Raw genomic sequence first — 15,346 nt, 5'->3', positions numbered from 1 at the left:
AGGATTAGGAATGAAATAAATCAATTTTACCAACTAGCTGGTGAATCATTTTGGAAGTACTTTGATCGTTTCAAGAATCTTTTGACCCAATGCCCACACCATGGAATAGAAACTTGGAGACTATGCCAGATCATCTATGAGGGGTTAGATTCAAACTCAAGAACCATGCTAGAGTCCATGTGCCAAGGCCAATTTATGGACAAAGAAACTACTGAAGCTTGGTAATTCTTAAAAGACCTAGCCGAGAAAAATTTACAGTGGGAAACAACTAGGGAACCTGATAAAGCTACACCTTCAAGAGGAGAAATGCATCAAATTCAACCAACCCTAGCATCAGAGGCCAAGATTGCAACCTTAACACGTAGATTGGAAGCCTTAGAATTACAGAGACCAGCCAATGTAAATCAAATATCTGCACCCATGTGTAAAGGGTGCAATGCACCAGACCATGTCTTAGAAGAATGTTCCTACTCGAATGAGTGTGCACAGGTGAATGCCACCTATCAAGGACCATTGAACAATCCTTATGCACCCACATATAACCCAGGTTGGAGGAATCACCCGAATTTCTCATGGTCCCAGAATCCTAATGTAGGCAATCCAAATTTCAATCAGCAAAATCTAAGGTCCAACCCAGTGATGAACAACCCGCCAGGCTTCCATGATAATGACAAGAAAATTATCTCTTTAGAGAAAAGCCTAGAAGCCATGATGAAGACACATACCAGCTTTATGCAAACCACGGGTCAATTCATAAATAATAACACCCAAGCTATAGCCCGTCTGGAAATACAAGTAAGTCAGCTGGCTTCGACCATTAGTGAACGAGAACATGGTAGGTTACCTAGCCAACCTGAGCCAAATCCTAGGAACCAAAATGGTCCACGACCCCAACAAGGAAACCAAGTTAATGGTGTAAATGCCATTCATACCTTAAGATCGAAAAAAAAATAGACAATAAGGTAGTTGCACTTGATGATATAGAGGACTCATCTGCCGAGTCACCTTCTAAAACTACCATCTTTCAACCTCAAGCATCAGAAACTGAAAATTCACCTAGTCCAGTACTTAAAAGTCCTAGAGCTCCTTTTCCAAACAGACTGAAATCCAATAAATCTGAACATTTAGACAAAATTTTAGAGGTATTTAAACAAGTCCAAGTTAATATTCCTCTTTTAGATATAATCCATCAGGTTCCAACTTATGCCAAATTTTTAAAAGATCTTTGTACTAGAAAAAGGACCACTAATGTACCAAAGAAAGCATTTTTGGCTGCAAGTGTCAGTTCATACCTATCTAGCCATGTGCCAATTAAATATAAGGACCCTGGAGCTCCAACAATTTCTTGTGTTATTGAAAAACCAATATAAAAAAGGCCTTGCTAGATCTAGGAGCTAGTGTGAATATCCTTCCATATTCGGTGTATGAGCAACTAGGATTAGAAAAACTTCAACCTACTGGGATCACATTACAGTTAGCCGATAGATCTCTCAGGATCCCTAAGGGAATGGTTGAGGATGTTCTGATAAAGGTTGAAAATTTTATTTTATCTGTAGATTTTATTATTTTAGAGACTGAGCCAGTTGCGAATCCTAAAGGACATATACCTGTCATTTTTGGAAGACCATTCTTAGCTATGGCCAATGCTGAAATCAATTGTCGAAATGGTCTAATGAAGTTATCCTTTGGGAATATGACCATTGAGCTTAATATTTTTAACTTAGAATAGGAATCCTCTTCTCATGCTGATGTCAATGTAGTCCAAGATGGTATTTATGAATCCATTGACATTAGTGATGATTAAGTCGACCTAAAGTCTAACCCCTGGTTAATCCATGAGTCTGAGGATGTCAATGAAATACTTAAAGAAAATCAGATTAATCAGGAATCGACACTTCCTACTGAACCAATCATTGAGATGGTGAAATCATCACCTAAACCATCGATAGAGGAAGCACCCATTTTAGAACTGAAACCCCTCCCAGAACATCTCAAGTATGCATATCTGGGACCCAAAGAAACTTTGCCTGTAATTATTGCATCAGACCTAGATCCCAAGCAAGAGGAGGAGTTAGTGTCAGTTCTAAAAGCAAATCAAGAAGCAATAGGTTGGACCATAGCAGATATCAAAGGAATAAGCCCTTCTATAGTTCAACATAGAATATACTTAGAGGAAGAGGCTAAACCAACAAGAGAAGCCCAAAGAAGACTTAATCCAGCTATGAAGGATGTAGTTAAAAAGGAGATTCTGAAACTCCTAGATAGTGGAATAATTTATCCTATTTCTGATAGCTCTTGGGTAAGCCCAGTTCAAGTAGTACCCAAGAAATCTGGGGTAACAGTGGTCCAAAATGATGCAAACGAACTTATCCCAACTAGGACCCAAACGGGATGGAGGGTCTGTATAGACTATAGAAAGTTGAATGCTGCGACAAGGAAAGATCACTTTCCTTTGCCATTTATTGATCAAATGTTGGAAAGACTAGCCGGACAAGAGTTTTACTGTTTTCTTGATGGATACTCCGGTTACAACCAGATCCCCATAGCCGCTGAAGATCAAGAAAAGACTACATTCACCTGTCCATTTGGTACTTTTGCCTATAGACGAATGCCCTTTGGACTATGTAATGCACCGACAACCTTCCAGAGATGCATGATCAGCATGTTTTCAGATATGATAGAACGATTTCTAGAAATTTTTATGGATGACTTTTCTGTTTTTGGCCTAACCTTCTCCGAGTGTCTGAATCACCTGCAATTAGTTCTAGAATGATGTAAGGAGAAGCACTTAGTTCTCAACTGGGAAAAATGTTAGTTTATGGTCAAACAGGGAATAGTTCTTGGCCATGTCATTTTTAAAAAGGGATTGAAGTAGACAAGGTCAAAATAGATCTAATTGCAAGTCTTCCACCACCTAAATCTGTGAAAGAAATACGTTCATTTTTAGGTCATGCTGGATTCTATAGAAGGTTTATTGCCAACTTTAGCAAAGTAGCACGTCCACTGACTAATCTTTTGGCAAAGGATACCAAATTTGAATTTACTCATGAGTGCTTGGAATCGTTTGAATTTCTAAAAAAAGCACTTGTATTAGCTCCAATCATTCATCCTCCTGTCTGGTCTGAACCATTTGAATTAATGTGTGATGCGTCCGATCATGTTGTGGGTGCAATCTTAGGTCAATGGATAAATAAGCTGTCTAGAGTGATATATTATGCAAGTAAAATCTTAAATGATGCGCAGCTTAGCTACACCACAACTGAGAAGGAGTTCCTTGCCATTGTCTTTGCTTTAGAGAAATTTAGATCTTATTTGGTTGGGACCCACACCATTGTCTACACTGATCACTCAGCCATTAGACATCTCCTAGCAAAGAAGGATGTCAAGGCACGCTTAATCAGATGGATTTTGCTCCTTCAAGAATTTGACCTAAAAATTAGGATAAGAAAGGCACTGAGAACGTTGTAGCAGATCATTTGTCCCGAATTCCAGTCGCACCATCTAGTGAACCACCCATCAATGAATCTTTCCCAGATGAGCAACTCATGTCTGTGTCTACTGAACCTTGATTTGCTGATATTGTAAATTATTTAGCCATAGGTAAGATACCTTCTCATTGGACTAAGCAGGATAAATATAAATTCTTTGCCCAAGTGAAGTATTTCATTTGGGATGATCTTTATCTTTTTAAACAATGTCCTGATCAAATTATTAGAAGGTGTATCCCAGATAACGAAGTCATGAATATTTTATCTTTTTGTCATGATCAAGCATGTGGGGGTCACTTCGCGTCTAAGAAAACTGCTGCTAAGGTTCTCCAATGTGATTTTTATTGGCCCAATTTGTTTAAGGATGCTCATGAATATTGTAAAAGTTGTGCTCAATGTCAGAAAATGGGTCGAATCACCAAGCGACACATGATGCCACTCAACCCAATCTTGGTAGTTGAAGTTTTTGATGTTTGGGGGATCGATTTCATGGGACCATTTCAAATTCCTTTGGAAATGAATATATTCTAGTAGCAGTTGATTATGTTTCAAAATGGGTAGAAGCAATTGCATGTAGAACACCCGATAGCAAAATGGTCATTAAGTTTCTTAAAGAAAATATTTTCTCCCGTTTCGATATTCTAGGGCAATCATTAGTGATCGGGGAACCCATTTTTGTAACCGACCTTTTGCAACATTGATGAAGAAGTATAATGTCACCCATAAATTGGCCACACCATATCATCCTCAAACTAGTGGATAAGTTGAAGTGTCAAACCGACAAATCAAACAGATCCTGGAAAAAACTGTTAGTGCCAATAGAAAGGATTGGTCTTTGAAATTAATTGATGCACTTTGGGCATACCGAACCGCTTTCAAGACCAATCTAGGAATGTCTCCTTATAGGATTGTGTTTGGTAAACCATGTCACTTGCCTATTGAGATAGAACACAAAGCCATGTGGGCCATCAAACAACTAAATACAAATTTAAACGACGCTGGAAACCATAGGAAGCTTCAGTTGAATGAATTAGAAGAACTTAGAAATGAAGCCTATGAAAATACAAGGATATACAAGGAACGAACCAAAGTATTTCATGATCAATCAATTATGAGAAAAACTTTCAATATCGGACAAAAGGTGCTCTTATATAACTCTAGATTACATCTGTTTCCAAGAAAGCTTAGGTCTAGATGGACAGGACCATTTTTAGTAAAGGAAGTCTTTTCACACGGAGCTGTTGAGATAGAAAACCCAAATAATGGTGTTATCTTTAAAGTTAATGGTCAACGATTAAAACCATTCTTGGAATTACCTGTCGAGACTGTTGAAGATGCCATGGTTCTTTATGAACCAACTTATTCTGATTAAATTGCTTCGAGGTTTGGTCTGGCTGAAGACATAAAACTTAGCGCTTCTGGGAGGCAACCCAGCTTATTTAATTTCTAATGCTTTCTTTATTTTCAGTTTGCTTAGGACAAATAAATTAGATAAACTCATTGGGGACAATGTCGGTCAAGTTGGGGGGAGAGCTTGAACAAAATCAGGTGTTATCATTTCTTTTCCTTCCACTATGAGTTATTTTTTATTTAATATATTAAAAAAAATTTTTGAAATAAATTAATTAGAAAAGAAATAAGAGTAAGTTAGAAAGTATTTGCTAATAAATGTAGTGAGTCACGGAGAAGATTAGCTGGTTAGACTCTTGGTGGCCTAGGTCATTTAAAGACTATTAGCACTTCCAATTGCACATGCACACTAACAAGGTAAAGTAGGTATTAATTGTAAGGCCAATTAAGGATTTGAGTATTATTTAAATTAGATAATTTTCTCTACACCCCAATTGAAGAAATTTGAATTTAAGGAAAGAGCTACCTGCCTGAAATAAAATACAAAATACAGAGTAAATGTGGATTGCCCTAAGCCTAGTAACCGGGTCTCTTCACCTAAGTCAAGTGTTGAGATTCGCATCAAACGGTGGTGGGAAGGCCAGGATGCTCAGCAAAAAAAAAAAAAAAAAAAAAGTGTGAAAGCTACCTTAGTTCTTTATTTAACTGGGGTGTATAGAAAATTAATCGAACTAAGTTATGAAAAATGATACAATTGGCCTGTACAAGTTAATACTGAAATACTAAGTTAGTTATCACTCACACAAGTGCTATAAAACTTTAAGTGTACTCTAAGAAAGCTCCTAAGTAGACTGACTACCGATTCTAATTCGAAGCTCATTACTTAGTAATACTAGAAAATTTTGAATTTCGATCTTAAATTAATTTGCAAAGGAAAGGATCTTTTGAATATGATCTTATTTTGGTACATTGCTAAGGGACTAGCAATGATTAAGTTGGGGGGTGTGATTTATGTCATAAATTGACATAAAAAGTATCAATTAATATCTAAATTATCTAACTTTATTAGAAATTGATACTTGTTATTATATTTTGTAGAAGAAGAGGTCATCAATAGAAAGAACAAGGAAAGAGATTCCAACGGTGAAATTTTACGCAAAAGGAGTTAAATTGACCCAGAAATTGAAGAATGAAGAAAGAAGACTCAATTGGGTCAAACCGAGTCAAATCAGGTCAAAATTGATCAAAAATCAACTGATTTGGTGATCTGGTTAGCCTCCTGGTCCACAGCAACAGGCGCCTGGACCATGGACCCATCGGCGCACCATAAACCAGCCAATCAGCGAGTCTCGCTCACCGCAACGCATCGCGAGCCCGATCCACGCGCGGTCCAGGGCTCATGAGGAGAGAGAAGAAGGTCCGAAGGGCAACCTGGTAACTTCACATCACTCGATGGTCCATCTTCTCTGATCAAGATCCAACGCTCCATATTTTTGCGCCATCGGACGGCCACCATCGCAGCCGGTCAAGATCCAACCGTAATCAAGGCAATTGCAAGAATCAATAAACACTAGGACAACACGGGATCCTTCTGCACGTGATCCAACGGACGAAATCTTCCAGCGCTTAATCGGACGGTCCGCGATGCATCCGACCTGATCCCATCTCTGCAGCGCGATCCAACGCAGCGCTTCACCCAGATCGTGATCCGACGGCCCAGAATCATCCGGCTTGATTTATTAGATGAATTGGGTCCTTTAGATGAAGATCGGACGGCTGAAATAATTTCTAAGTTTTTTGATGGATTTAAGTACTTTTTGAGCGAGATTTGAGCCCTAAACCCCTAACAGCCCTCTAAAACTCTTAGTCCCACATCTAAAGTTTTGAAAACCTTATAACCCCCAAATGCCTATAAAAAGCCCCAAAGGCCCTTTTTTTAAGGATTCTGGCCTTCCGATCAAGCTTGTAACCCTAGATAGTGGGGTTTTTAGCTTTCTTCTCAAGCCTCGAGTTTGAGTTTTTGTAATAATTTTTTTTATATAAAATCTTATTTTTATGCAATTTTATCTCTTTACATTATGCAATTTATTTTTCTTGCAATTAGGATAGTTTAATTTATGCAATTTAATTTTATGCAATTAGGTTAGTTTAAATTTATGCAATTAGGATAGTTTAATTTATGAAATTAGGGTAGTTTATTTTTCTGTATTTAAATTTTGCAAGTAGATTTAGATCATGTCTAGCTAAGCATCCCTTCTAGGGTTTGCGATGAAGCTAGATCATGAGTAGGGGTTTTACATAGGGTTCTTTCTTTTTCTTAGGATTTTTTTTCTTCCTCTTTTGCCAAGAATTTTTGATGAACTACAGTTGGGTCAGAGTCCCTTCATAGTTCATGCTTGATTCAGTGCATAGGAGGAGAAAACCCTAAGGGATCCTAGTTACTACTCCCTGTAAAGAATCTTGATGGGTTATCGTTGGGCCTTAGTCCCTTCATAATCTATGCTTGGGAAAGACAAGAGGAGTAGTCGTTAGGATCAATAAGAAAAATTTTAGGTAGAATTCCCTAATCTAGATCTAGTGGATTCAAAAACCTAGATCCTTAGTCTTATTGTCTTTAGCAAACAACTTTCGATTTTCGATTTCGTTAAAGCTCGCTTGAGCATAGATTTGAAAATTATTTTTAAACCAAGTCTCTGTGGGATCGACCCTACTCTGGTCGTGCTACTCTGCACACTGTGCGTTGCGATTTTATTTACAAATTTTAAGATTTGCACACCACGATACTAGAGCGAAGTGCTAGTAATTATTAGAGAACAATGGTACTAAGTGTGATCAATACGAGTAGTTATATGGATGTCTATCTACTCATCAGTACATACTCGATGCTGCAGTGGTGTGAGTAGTCCTTAGATCTATGGTACCTCGACTGCTCATAGTGGGATTGCTGTAGTTTGACTACACATAAACTGGTTCCTAGCTATATGAATCTTTGTAGTAGATGTTGGCTGTAGTAGGTTCACTATAGGAGTAGGGTGCGTCTTAGATGGGATCTATCGATTTTGATAGATAAGGAGTAGTCCTATGTTATTCATAAGACTGAGTTCAGAAGATCATGACCATGGTAGAGTGAATGATGGAAAAAAATTTTATAAGATTTACTTATGACCTTGGGTCGATTGAATGTTACATATGACAAGCGATGAGATTTGATGAGTTATCCATGACTTTCATCTTGTCGGAACTCATGATAAAAGGATTGAATTACATGGTAACTATACCTAGAGGTTCAATATTTCATTCTGTTGAATTGTCACCATATATTACTAGATGTCACTAATGGATCATGAGACTCATCGAGCATCATCTTGATGATCAATGATTCTTGCTGGATAGAGTTGAAATTATTTCAATCCATCAAAAGAAGTTTCGATGATAGTATATCTTACTACCAGATAGATAGAACCAATAGGATCACACACAAAAGTGATCTTTGTCTGATCAAATAGTTGATCTGTGATTATGAATCATAGAGGAACTTAATTATTAATATGATTGATGATTAATCCAATGCAATTATTGTAATTGTCTAACTTACTAAGAGTTAGTAAGTTATAGGAGGATTAATTAGCAATTAGATTGCTAATTGACTCAATTTGATTGAGCAATGGAGCTTGGATCAAGTCTAATTTATTTCGATTCAATTTGGCTTGACTTAGATTTAATTAGATCAAGTCTAATTGGATTATGAGATAATCGAATTGCAAGAAAAATCAATTTTTAATTAGATTAAGATTTGGGTGCTATCTAATTCCTAATTAGATTAGGATTTAATCAAGAAAGATTGGGTTCCTAGTTGGATTAGGATTTTAATCTCTTTGGGTCCAATCAATTCCTAATTGGATTAGGATTTGATTTAATTTAAAATAGGCATAAAAAAATCCCAATTGGATATGGATTCCTCCTCTTTCCTTGCGCCATATGAAGCCCCAAGTCCACTTTTTGTTGTGTGAGATATCTCCACACTTAAAAAGAGCCATGCACCTTCTTATTTGCGTGAAAGAGTTCCCGCTCCAAGGGTCTTCTCCACACTAAAAAAATAGGAGTTTGTTGAAACTCCACATGCCAAAAAGGAAATCTTACATGCCAATATATTCCACACTAACAACCTTTCGTGCCTTGTGTTTGCATGAAATATTCACACCCAAGATGGAAACTCATCTACACATGCCAAGAAAATAGGGGGGCATCCAACTCATGGATGCCCCCAAACTCCTCTCTTAAACCCTATCTAAACACCTATAAAAAGAAAAGCTTTTAGGCGTGGGTGAATAGAGGCATTTTAACATGAGAAATCTGAAAAAATTCAGATTGTGCATGGGTTTCTCAAGAGGCATGAAAAGGGAAGAAACAAAAAGAGTTCCTTCTTCAAGCCAGGGTTCTTGCGTAAGAAAGGAAGAAGAGTCTTCTTATGAGCATGGATTTGAGAGAGGAAAAGTTCCTCTTTGAAGGTGTGAAAAAGAAGCGAATGGGTTCTTTGGTGCGTGGAATAAAAGAAAAGAAAGAGTTCTTCTCTAGATCTCTAACGTAGGGATCTCATGCGTGGGTTCTAGGAAGAAAAGAAGAGAATCTCCTTGTTCTTCTTTCCCATCTTCTTCCTCTTCTTCCTCCTCTATTCCATCTTCCTTAGAGAGTCTGAGAGATCGATGGAGATCAGCAATATCAACCATCAAGAGGTGTCTTTTGCAAGGGAGCCAGCATCTCGATGAAGAAGTAGGCCTCCGATCGGATTCGAAGATCTCATGTGGATACCCGTAAAGGTCGGACATATGTGGGCTAACCAAAAATCTCAAAGTATACCACAATCATCAGCTGTGGGGATCATCGATCTGTGCAAAGGTATGGAGATTAGATCTCCAGTTAGATTTATTTTCTAGATCAGATTTTAGATCGAATCGTTCGTATTCATATGTTAGATCCTATTAGGTGGTTTATAGGTTAGATCTAATGCATGTAAAGATTAAAGCGTTTAATCTAAATTTTTATTTTCTCTATAAATCTGAAAATGTTTTAAAACACATACATGAAACCAACCTAATCTAACAGGTCCCCCACCGGAACACCCTCGACGAGTGTGGGCTTTCTTTGCAGGTACTTTTCAATGTCGTAGATCTCAACCGACATCCGACTCTAGCCACATCAACACCTCTCCAGAGCATTACGACAATAGATTGGAACTAGAGGAAAGGTCCTAGATCCCTTTTAGGAGAAAAAAATATGGTGCAGGTGAGAGTACAAAACTCCACTGCATCCCACCAACAATCTATCCATCATAGTTGGAGTAGTGCCTCTCGTGGATCCATTATGGAGCAATCTCTGACCATAATGATCCACCACCATTTGAAGCTCTGACCCACTGGATCCAAGCATTGACTGATGCTATGCAATGGGTCTAACAAGTGATGGAGTAGTAGCAATAGCTATAGGTGGAACCGAATCCTCAGGTGATTCCCACCCATCTCAGTCGACGGTCTCGCTCTCAAAGTTTGAGATCCATCCTCTGATAGCATTCACACCACTCCATCACCATCCCAATCCATTCATCTTCCCATCAAAGTCTGAGGGAAGGAACACAGCAGAGAAGCTCTTCTCCATCGATAATTCAATCTTGGCCCACTCCCCTAAGCTTGAGAGATCTTGACAGGAGGTGGAGCTCAATAAGAGAGTTCGAGACATCAAGCATCACTTTAGCAAAGTCTAGATTGGGTCTCAATGTTGTAGTAACATCTTTGACTTCAACTCTCGACCACCATTCATCTAGGCCATCTTGGAGAAATCGATCTTGAGCCAATTCAAGGTACCTCTACTAGAGCCATATGATGGCTCCATAGATCCTCTTGATCATCTATAGGGTTATAGAACCCTCATGATGCCCTAGGCCACTTTAGACACCCTCTTATATTTTGCTTTTCTGGTTATCCTCAGAAAGTTGACACAAACGTGATATTCTGGACTTCAGCTAGGGTTCATCTATTCCTTCGAGTAGCTCGACAGACTATTCATTATCCACTTTAGTTGTTGCCGACTCCACTTGAGGAACTTAGACAACCTCTTCTCTCTTCGATAAGAAGAGGGTGAGTTATTGCATGACTACGTTGCATGCTTCAATGTTGCTATGCTCGAGGTATAAGACCTCATCCAGTCGATGGCAATGTTAGCAATTAAACAAGGCTTAGGGAATAAGTGCCTCATTTTCTCCCTTGATAAGAAGTTCTTGAGAGACTATGCTGACCTGCTAGCCAAGTCCAAAAGTATATCTAGGTGGAGGAAGCTCGAGAGCTCCATACACAAACGAAAGGAAAGAATATCTCCAATAAGAAGAGAAGTTGGGAAGATCCCTGAGTGGCTTGAATCAAGAGGAAATCTTCTCGGCCATGAAAGAGCTATCACCCAAGAAGTCCTTGGTGATTCAACAGTTGCACTCTTCTATCTATCCATGATTTTAGATCCTGATGGAGATTGAAGTCCAAGGATATCTATGGTGATCCAGGCTGATAAAGTCCCCCTCAGACAGGAGGAATAGAAGGAGGTACTGTTGCTTTCACTGTGATCATGGCTATGACACTAAGGAGTGCCACCAACTCAAGGACAAGATTGAAGCTTTGATCCCCAATGGCTATCTTAGCAAGTATATGCGAGAGTGGTAGGATCGAGCCCCCAATGAAGAGAACAACAATAATGGGCTGATGGCCGATGTTATCAATGCCATGTCCACCCTAGCTAGAGGCATGGGGGAAAGGAGATGAAATCAGGGAGAAAAGAGAATGGTGCCCCAGGGGGTATCACTCTTCTACTTAACTCTTTAAGGAAAGCCAATGGCATCATCGTCGCTCTACCGATGACTGCTAGCCATGATGTAAATATGATTTTCATTTATAATACAAACCTATCTAACACTCTGTTTATAATATTATTTGAAGGCTAAAATTACCAACCGATCTAGAAAAGGAGAGGTTGGAGCAAAGACCATGTCAAATGATGCACAACCCCAATAGTGATATCCTTAAAAGCAATATCGAAAGGCTAATAACCCAATCAGATAATCGGATCCTCTATTGGTCTTCACACATGAATGAGGCCTCGAGCACCCATTAGGCTCAATGTCCAAAAGAGGGCGAGAAGCTCCCTGAGGTTCCTAGGATGAGTAGGCCCTACCATTGAGAAGTTCAACATGGCCCAATATAGCCAAATGGCCCATTATAATCGAGATGGCTCATTATAGCCATCAACATGGCCCACTATAGCCGAGATGGCTCATTATTGTCACATAGCCTACTGTAGCTGAGACGGCTCACTGTAGCCATCAACAAGATCCACTATCGTCATAGATGGCCCATTATAGTCGAGACAGCCGACTGTAGCTATCAACATGGCCCACTATAGTCGAGACGGTCAACTGTAGCTATCAACATGGCCCACTATAGTCATGGATGGCATACTGTAGCCACACCATCTATTGTAGCCATCAACATGGCCCACTGTAGCCATGGATAGCCTATTATAGCCACACAGCCCACTATAGTTGTCAACATGGCCACTGTAGCCACATGGTCCCTCATAGCCAATCGAGTTAAGTCTTCAAGAAATCCAATATGGCTCACTATAGCCATGAATGGTCCATTATAGCCACATAGCCCATTATAGCCAAGACGATCCACTATAGCCATCAATATGGCCCATTATAGTTGTTAACGTAGCTCACTATAGCCATACAGCCCACTGTAGCCGACATGACCCATTACAGCCATTAACATGACCCACTATAGCCATGGATGGTCCATTGTAGTTACACAGCCCACTATAGTCGAGACGACCCATTAAGTCATCAACGTGTTCCACTGTAGCCATGAATGGCCCACTATAGCCACATGGCCCCTGTAGCCAATCAAGATAAATCTTCAAAAAATCTAACGTGGTCCACTGTAGCCACAGGTGGCACACTATAGCCACACAACCTGTTGTAGCTGAGACAGCTCACTGTAGCTATCAATATGGCTCATTATAGCCATGGATGGCCCACTGTAACCACACAGCCCATTATAACTGTTAACATGGTCTATTATAGCCACACAGCCTACTGTAGTTGAGATGGCTCACTGTAGACGTCAACATAGCCTAAAGTAGCCATGGGTGGCCTCTAGCCATCAACATGGCCCACTATAGCCACTTGGTCCACTAAAGCCAATCGAGGCAAGTTCTCAAAAAATCCAACATGTCCCACTATAGCTACGGATGGCCCACTATAGCCATACAGCCCATTGTAACCAAAAACACCACTGTAGTTGTCAACATGGCCCAATGTAGCCACATGGCCCACTGAAGACAATCAAGACAAGTCCTCAAAAAATTAACGTGGCCTACTGTAGCCACATGGCCCATTGTAGCTAACATGGATCAATCCTCTAGAGATCTTACAATGCTAGTGGAAGCCGGCGACGAATACAGTAGAAGAGTTGACTCATCTTAAAGTAATAAGGAGAGCACCGGATGATACACCAAAAAGAGCCTCAATGAAGGAAGTGTTTCATTTAAAAGGTTCATGTACATTTCAGCGAAGCTCATTATAGCAAAGAAAGAAGAAAGGATTAAAAGGGGCTCGACCGACATCCTCAAAGCATGAGATAGGCTTCAAGATGATGCTATCCCTGATAGAGAGTGCAAGACTCCTCGATCGATGACACTCACCGACCTCCCCAAAAGGGCATTGATGATGGCGTGGGTGCTTCCCTTTTGGAATCCCACTCACCTTCACGATGCATCTTCAAGGAAGGCTAGAAAGAAGCTCTAGGCGAGAGAAGAAGCCAGCTCTCTAGAAAGGTCCAAGACTTAACCATAGAAGACAAGGTATCGAAAAGCCCAGATGGTGGCCTCTGCAACCCTCAACTAGAAAAATAGAATTTCTCAACACCTCCCATACCAAAGCGGGATGTCCACTAAAGTGCTCCCCAAAGCTTATGGTGATTGACTAAGGGGAAGGAGATCTCCCAAGATGGAGAAAGGCACTGACAGCCCTCTGACATTAGACAAGGTAGCTCCACCATAATATTGAGAAAGATAACTAAGGCAATACCAATTACAGGCAGTAGAACTCCTATTTATAGGAGCAGGCCCAGGTAAATTCAAACACCCCTCTAACTGTGTGATAGATGCCGCCACCTTAAAGGCCTCAAAAGCTACACTTCTTGGAAAGTGGATATCAGTGTTAAATGCGAGTCCTAGCAGATCTCCAAACTGTACAATTCTCTATCATATAATTGGGGTGAATCATCTTCTGATTCATGAAAGCAATGTAATGCTAGTCAGCATTCGGTGCTTGGCATGTAAGCGAGCCTGAAACTTTCAAAAATCCATTCATCATATGTAGATGAAGCAGAAGCTTCAGACAATGTCAAGAAAGATTTTAACTTGAACATGGAATCAATCAAGCCGACCTATCTGAGCAATTCGAGCCCTTGATTGAGGCAAAGAGCTGACCATACCAACATCACAGGAAAGTGAAAGGTTTGAATGAGAGGTACACATAGTGAAAATACATATTTTTTATTAGTTAAAAGTTTTATTATAAAAGCTTCACTGAAGTGAAGGCACCAAAAGTAAATACAAAGAGATGAAGATCTAATCTTCGTTTGAAGAGAATGCCCCGACCTCTTCATCACTGTTGCCAAGATGAAGGTACCTCAAATCCAACTTTGGGACCATCTTCTTAAAGGCAAGCATTGCAATCCTCGAAGTCCTAAATGAATCCAATCGAAGACACCTCGATAAGCTCATCCTCGAAGTCCCCTGAGGCTTTGAACTCCTTGATGCATCGGAGCCTAGCCACGATGAAAATCTCCTTTGCAGTCTCGACAAACCTCTGATTGCCCCCAGACAGATGAGGATCCACCTTGAACCTTGCTGACCCTCCAAAGGGAGGTGGGCCCAGTCTAATGAAGGAGGGGTCTGGAGTGACCCCAATGCAGCAACATGTGGTCTTATAGCCACGGCCGACCCAGTTTCCATCTAGGACTACTACGAATTAGAGACAAAGAGTTCTAACTGGACACTCCTCATCCTTTTGGATGAGGACTCTGTTAGATGTATGTCCTAGAAGCTAATTATTGACTGATAATATTGTTCATTCTATGACCCATATTTATACTTAAACTATTATTTAATCAATAAAAAGATAAATTTTTATTTTTCATTCAAGTGTTATGTGTCCTTGAATCATCCTTAGAATTGATGTTACGATACATATTCTCAAGTGTTGAGAATTAGAGGTATGTATGATTGATTCCTAAATTGTTCTCAATCATAGGATAGTCATAGGGATGACGATCTATCTAGATAGACCGACGCACAATTCACTTTTTTTGAGATAGATGAGTCTCTAATCTACAGTGTAGAGACATTAAGTAGAAAGTATGGATAGTTGTTAAAGAATAATTAGTATTAAGCACAATCATTTG

General features: G+C 39.7%; 1 non-coding gene across 1 annotated transcript; it reads right to left on the bottom strand.

The window, feature by feature from the left end:
- LOC140852702 (small nucleolar RNA R71) lies at positions 1-107 on the bottom strand. The gene has a single exon (XR_012135604.1). It is a non-coding gene; the product is annotated as a small nucleolar RNA R71 (small nucleolar RNA).
- Between the last annotated feature and the right edge of the window lie 15,239 nt (positions 108-15,346).

This window comes from Elaeis guineensis, chromosome 11, assembly GCF_000442705.2.
Source record: "Elaeis guineensis isolate ETL-2024a chromosome 11, EG11, whole genome shotgun sequence".
NCBI classification, from domain to species: domain Eukaryota; kingdom Viridiplantae; phylum Streptophyta; class Magnoliopsida; order Arecales; family Arecaceae; genus Elaeis; species Elaeis guineensis.
This window is presented reverse-complemented; position numbering and strand designations above follow the sequence as displayed.